This window comes from Rana temporaria, chromosome 11 (assembly GCF_905171775.1).
Source record: "Rana temporaria chromosome 11, aRanTem1.1, whole genome shotgun sequence".
In the NCBI taxonomy this organism is placed as follows: domain Eukaryota; kingdom Metazoa; phylum Chordata; class Amphibia; order Anura; family Ranidae; genus Rana; species Rana temporaria.
In genome coordinates this window covers 103,824,022-103,830,222 of record NC_053499.1, presented here as the reverse complement: position 1 = coordinate 103,830,222, position 6,201 = coordinate 103,824,022, and the positions used below count along the sequence as shown (strand labels likewise).

The following is a 6,201-nucleotide window of genomic DNA, read 5'->3' as shown; positions in this document are numbered from 1 at the left end:
GCTCGTCAGACACAACATCTGGGTCAGGTCAGCCGGACTTTGGCCCAGATAGAGGAGAGCCTGGCCTCCATCAATGAGTCAGTCAGTGACGTGGGCACACATTCGTTAGCACTGATTAATTGTTTTTGTGAGCTGCAGGCCGCCACAACAGGCGTGGCCCTTGAGGTGACTGCCCTGACCCAGGCTGTCCAGGACAACACCCAGGCTGTCCAGGCCAATACGGCTGCCCTCACTCTGGGCCTCAACAGGATCGCCCTGGCCTTGGAGGGCAGGCCAGCAGGTGGGCAGCCACCCGGGGAGGCTTCTCCTTCCCCTGCTTCCCCCCATGAGGCTCCTCCTTCCCCTGCCTCCCCCCCATGAGTCTCCCCTGAGGGCCTGTGGCCGGCCCAGGCGTAGCTCACGCCGCCGCCATTGAGATTTTGGGTGTACTTTTTTTTTCTTTTTTTCTGAATTTTTATTGTGATTTTTCTTTTTTGTGTGTGTGTGAATGATGTATGAATGTGGGGGTGACATTCCTGGTGAAAAAGGGTGTCACCCTCAGTTGTGGTGGATTAGGGATCCCCAGGACCAGGGAGAAGTGATCCCAGGTCCGTGTGAAAGGTGAATGAATGCACAGTGACATAATTGGAGCCGTGGCGTGGCGTTACTGCTCCCTAATACCATGATGTTTTCTAGGGTCCAATCCAATTAGATGTGCATGTGATGTGTCTGTGCTAGGGACCACAGTGGGTGTGCATGCATGCATTCTCATTGTGCCATGATTAATGTGTGTGTTTACTGTGCAAAGATGCATTCTGCGAGGCGTCTCCTGACTGCTGTTCCCTCAGAAGAGGGGGTACCCTCGGTTACTAAAGTCACTAGTATAGTTATGAGCATGGATGCCCCTGGCATGTTAGCATACAGATTGTTGTCCTGCAAGTGTGTGTGCTCAGCTCTTCCTTAATGGTGTTGCTTTAGCTGACCTTTACACGGCTGGAGCAAAGTTAGGGCAGCTTTTATAAAGTGTAACTTTACTCCGGGAAAACTAACAGATGCGCACAGGGCGTAGCCTACGCCGCACACACTTAATTTTATGGATCGCCTTATCTCCCTCATTTGCATCTTTGCCTAGCAAAACAATGGTGTGTCTAGCGTATTTTGCGCTCGAAGAAGCGCCGGTGTAATTGTTTTCGGTAGGACGGAAAAAAATGGTTTTCAGGCGTATTTCGTTTTGAGGATCAGGCGCAAAAATACGCGCAGCGCTTTTTTCAATTACGCCGCGCATCTCTAGATACGTCGGCGGAAGTGCTTTGTGAATCTGGCTCTATGACTGCTTCTGTGGATTCAAACTAAGAGTCAGGCTGGCTCCTAGACCCTCTCATTATGTATGCTGTTTATGTGTGGAATGTACTTGTCGGAGATGCAACGTCTGCCTAGGGAACTCAGTGTGTGATGGTGTTTTGTTTGTTATGCTGTTAATGAAGGAATTTGCAGTGATTAGATGATGATAATTATAGGCCGGCGCTGACACGTCTAGAATGTTTAGTAATTAGCCTTGGTGTGTGATAAGGGGGGTGGAGATCTCATTGTCCCTTTGAATACTGTCACATGATTGTAACTGCATAAAAAGCTGAGAAGAAGCATCGCCAGCATATGGTATATATCCATTGCCCCCTCTGGGAAGTTTTGTGATCCTCCCCATGTTTGATGATGTAACCCTATATCTGTATCGATACATTTCTGTCGTTTATTTTATCTTTTCTTGCAGTCACAGAGACAGCATGTGTATCCTTTCATGACAGTGATTACCTGTATCCACACTATTCAGATGCCCAGACCTATCTTTGTCAGCGCCCTTTTTTGGATCATTTACGTGTGTGTATGTGATACTGCCTGTCAGCCCTAGTAGTTGGGCGCCCAGGGGTGACCACCAGTGGCTGAACCAGCTCTGAACCATGGCGGAGGCTATGGTGCTGTGCTCACCCTAACGTATAGTGCTTTCATCCCGCGCTGATCCTACATCAGCATTGAGATCAATCGCCGCTCTCATGCCCCGCCCACGGGGCGTGTTCTCACGCCCTGATGTGTTAACATGGGCGGGACTCCGGCGCGGTTTCCATCGGAGGTGGACAATGGACACCCCCTATGATGCACACAATCCGCCCACTACAGCGCTCTGAGGTGTGCTACGTCAGAACGCCTGGGGACTATATATGAGTCCTATTAGCACACACAAGCCGCTCAGGCCTTAGGGGAAGACCTTGCGCCCACCAGCTGAGATAAAAGGTAACAGTTTTCCTTTCTCTCTCTGCAACCTATTATCTTTTGTTCACACTTATCATCTTTGAAAGTGATACACACTTTCACATGACATGCGCAATTCAATGCATTTTTCCCTTTTTCTCTCCTTTTTCTTTTTACCTGGCACTGTTTATCGCTTGCTGCTTCAGCTGCCTCTCCTCACTTACCATTGAGGATCTGAGTGTTCACTAACACTCTCCCTTCGGAGATAAAACAAGAGGTATTTTACTTTGCATACATCATTGCATTATTGAAATCTTATTTGACTGCAGCTTATTTTACATTATGCATACAAACATATATATTTTCTAGATCGCTGATCTGTCTCATCTATCTGGTGACAAATATGTTATTGCTGTGTGCGCTAGCTAGCTATCGGCTTCCCCAATCACATCCATGCTAATGGAATTTTCTCATGTAAGTCCATATGTTATACTTTTTTATTTCTCCTTAACATATTTCCCTTTTAATGCCTTCTGTGAGCTACACGCCACATGATGCACATTATACATCATACTATTTTGTTTAAGAATCATAGAATCTATATTTGCAACTTTTTATACTCTATTGCCTGCCACCTATTTAGTGAATCACTACTGCAATTAATGTGGTTAATTAGGGAGGCACCTTTTTCTGGTCATTGTCTGTTTAATACGGATTGAATATAGTCAATACTAATTATATAAGTGATAGTATACAATACATATTTTGATTTTGGATATTCTCTACATTTCTTGTATTAGGAGCACTCTATACCTCCCCTCTTTGTACATTATTACATAATTATTGACAATATAAAATTCTTCAACATTGATCCTTTAATTTAAAGCGGAGTTCCACCCAAAAATGGAACTTCCGCTTATCCCACTCCTTCACCCCCTTACATGCCACATTTGGCATGTAATTTTTTTGGGGGGGGAGTGGGGGCTTCAGGAGAAGGGGACTTCCTGTCCCACTTCCTCCTTCCACTGAGGGGCTGCAAAGGCGATTAAGCTTAATCGCCTTTTGGCAGCCCCTCCCTGTAGGCGATCGCCTAGGACACGTGACAGGTCCTAGGCGATCGACTGTCCAATCAAACAGCGCAGCGCTGGGCATGCGCGCGCATGCGCAGTGCCGCTTGCGGATGCGCAGTGGGTGCCCGGCCGTGAAGCCGAAAGCTGTCACAGCCGGGTGCCCACAGTGACAATGGAGATGCCGGCCGGGGAAGGGGTGAGAGGAGCGGAGCCCCGGCCGGCGCGTCGCTGGAACAGGTAAGTGTCTGTTTATTAAAAGCCAGCAGCTACACTTTTTGTAGCTGCTGACTTTTAATAAACATAAATATTGGCTGTAACTCCCCTTTAACTACTTAACCCCCAGACCATATTGCTGCCCAAAGACCAGAGAACTTTTTGCGATTCGGGACTGCGTCGCTTTAACAGACAATTGCGCGGTCGTGCGACGTGGCTCCCAAACAAAATTGGCGTCCTTTTTTTCCCACAAATAGAGCTTTCTTTTGGTGGTATTTGATCACCTCTGCGGTTTTTAGTTTTTGCGCTATAAACAAAAATAGAGAGACAATTTTGAAAAAAATGAATATTTTTTACATTTTGCTCTAATAAATATCCCCCAAAAATATATAAAAAAAAAAAAAAATTTCCTCAGTTTAGGCCGATACGTTTTCTTCTACATATTTTTCGTAAAAAAAAATCGCAATAAGCGTTTATTGATTGGTTTGCGCAAAAGTTATAGCGTTTACAAAATAGGGGGTATTTTTATGTCATTTTTATTATATTTTTTTTACTAGTAATGGCGGCGATCAGCGATTTTTTTTTCGGTGTTGCGACATTATGGTGGACACTTCGGACACTTTTGACACATTTTTGGGACCATTGGCATTTTTATAGCGATCAGTGCTATAAAAATGCATTGGACTACTATAAAAATGCCACTGGCAGTGAAGGGGTTAACACTAGGGGGCGGGGAAGGGGTAAAGTATGTCCCTGGGTGTGTTCTTACTGTGGGGGGGTGGCCTCACTAGGGGAAACACTGATCCTCGGTTCATACATTGTATGAACTGAAGATCAGCATTTCCCCTGCTGACAGGACCGGGAGCTGTGTGTTTACACACACAGCTCCCGGTCCCCGCTCTGTAACGAGCGATCGCGTGTGCCCGGCGGCGATCGTGCCCGCCGGGCACACGCACGGGAGTCGGGGGCGAGCGGGGGGCGCGCGCGCGCCCCTAGTGGCGGCTGGGAGAGAGGACGTTATACTACGTGCTCTCACCCAGCCGAGCCAACTTGCCGACGTAGAACGGCGGTGGGCGGTCGGCTAGTGGTTAAGGGCCTCTTTTCGAACTATTCATTTATTATACTTCTTATCGTTTTTTTCCTATTTATCTTTTCCCTTTCTTTTGATGATCTAAGACCTGATCACAAATAGTATCATACCATAAATCTGCCTCCATATACTCCCCATTAGGACTGACTGGCTTCACATGACCCGCTTGTTTGATCCAGTCGCATGTTGCATCACCACCTAGCAACTTTAATAAATTACTCTGTGGCCTGTAAATCGCCGCGGTCATTATTGAGGTACTTATGCGCTCTGTGTGAATGTGCTTTGATAGAATAATGACAGACATAGATAACTCCTTTTCCCTTTTGTTACTTTTGAGTTGTTTTTTTGCTATAATTATTTCTTGTTATACATGTCTATGCATATTGTATTATATGACCAATCTACTAGCCATGTTTACCTGCTGAGCAATTGGGACTTCAATGTCTTGACCAGCATGTAATAAATGTTTATACTTTTGTAATGTCTCATTAAATCTTTATCTATTTATTCATAGATTGTTTTGTATACATACGTGTCCCTGAGGAAGCCCGAATGGGCGAAACATGTAGGACCAACTGTATATAAACATTATATAAATCAACCAATGGTGAAATTTAATCTTTCATATGATCATGTTTTTAGCTCTGTTTGTACTTAGTAATGTGTATCATTAAAATTATATATTTTTTATACAAATCTTGTCTTTGCTATATGATCTCTGTGGTTCCAGAGCTACTATCTTTGACTCTTTGATTATTCTTTAGACACACCCAATTTGCATTCGCATAGTCCCACGCCCTATCCCTTAATTGGGAACAAATATCCACTCAGGGACCTAGTCAAGGTATACTGAAATAAAACCAACTCTCCTTGCTGCCACAGACCGAGGTGTTAACCCCAGAGGAACTCACCTCCCCGACCTGGGTACTGTTCAGAGCTGCGGTCCACACTAACACCCAGCACAGTGTGTGCCTGAGGAGATCTGCCATTCGCACTGTACAGAATGAGCCATTTAAGCACTAGAGGCCAAAACCAGTGTTAAAACCACAAAAAAATGGCCGCTGCTCGCCTCATGAAAAAAAGAGCGCTAGCTACAGGAAAATGGTCGCCGGCTGTAATTGCATTAGAAAACAGCGCGGCTACAAGGAAATGTCCGCAAGCTGCACTGTAATAAATACAGTGCGGCTACACAAAAATGGCATCGGCGCGAAATCCCCTAAGGTAAAAGAAGGCCGTGGAGGCCCCCTAATGGCAGACCACCCACACAGACAGAAGACCCTACACACAGCCCCCAGTTCAGGACCTGGAGCCCCCCCAGGGACCCCTGGAAAACAGCAGGCCCAGCAACACATGGGAAGGACGGGGGAGAGGAAAGGGAGGGTGAGAGACCCCCTCAACGACCAGGAATGCCCAGCTGCTCCATCCTGCCAGGACAGGAGGAACCTACTTATCTGTCCCGCGGGGACCACTGGAAGCGTTCCTGACAGACCCACTGCCAACCAGTATGAGGGGGCTGTCGGCCACGGCCCACCGTGACACGGACAGCAGTAGCCCGGTCATAAGTGAGCCCCGGAGCATATAGCTCACCGCCCACCCCTGGAATAA

At 46.5% G+C, this 6,201-nt stretch overlaps 1 long non-coding RNA gene across 2 annotated transcripts; it reads left to right on the top strand.

The window, feature by feature from the left end:
• Positions 1–2,191: 2,191 nt before the first annotated feature.
• Positions 2,192–5,292, top strand: LOC120916921. 2 transcript variants are annotated; one of them, XR_005744138.1, is made up of 4 exons: positions 2,192–2,265; positions 2,430–2,500; positions 2,593–2,697; positions 5,111–5,292. It is a non-coding gene; the product is annotated as an uncharacterized LOC120916921 (long non-coding RNA). The 2 variants fall into 2 exon arrangements; XR_005744137.1 differs by having other exon boundaries at positions 2,248–2,500.
• The last annotated feature ends 909 nt before the right edge of the window (positions 5,293–6,201 follow it).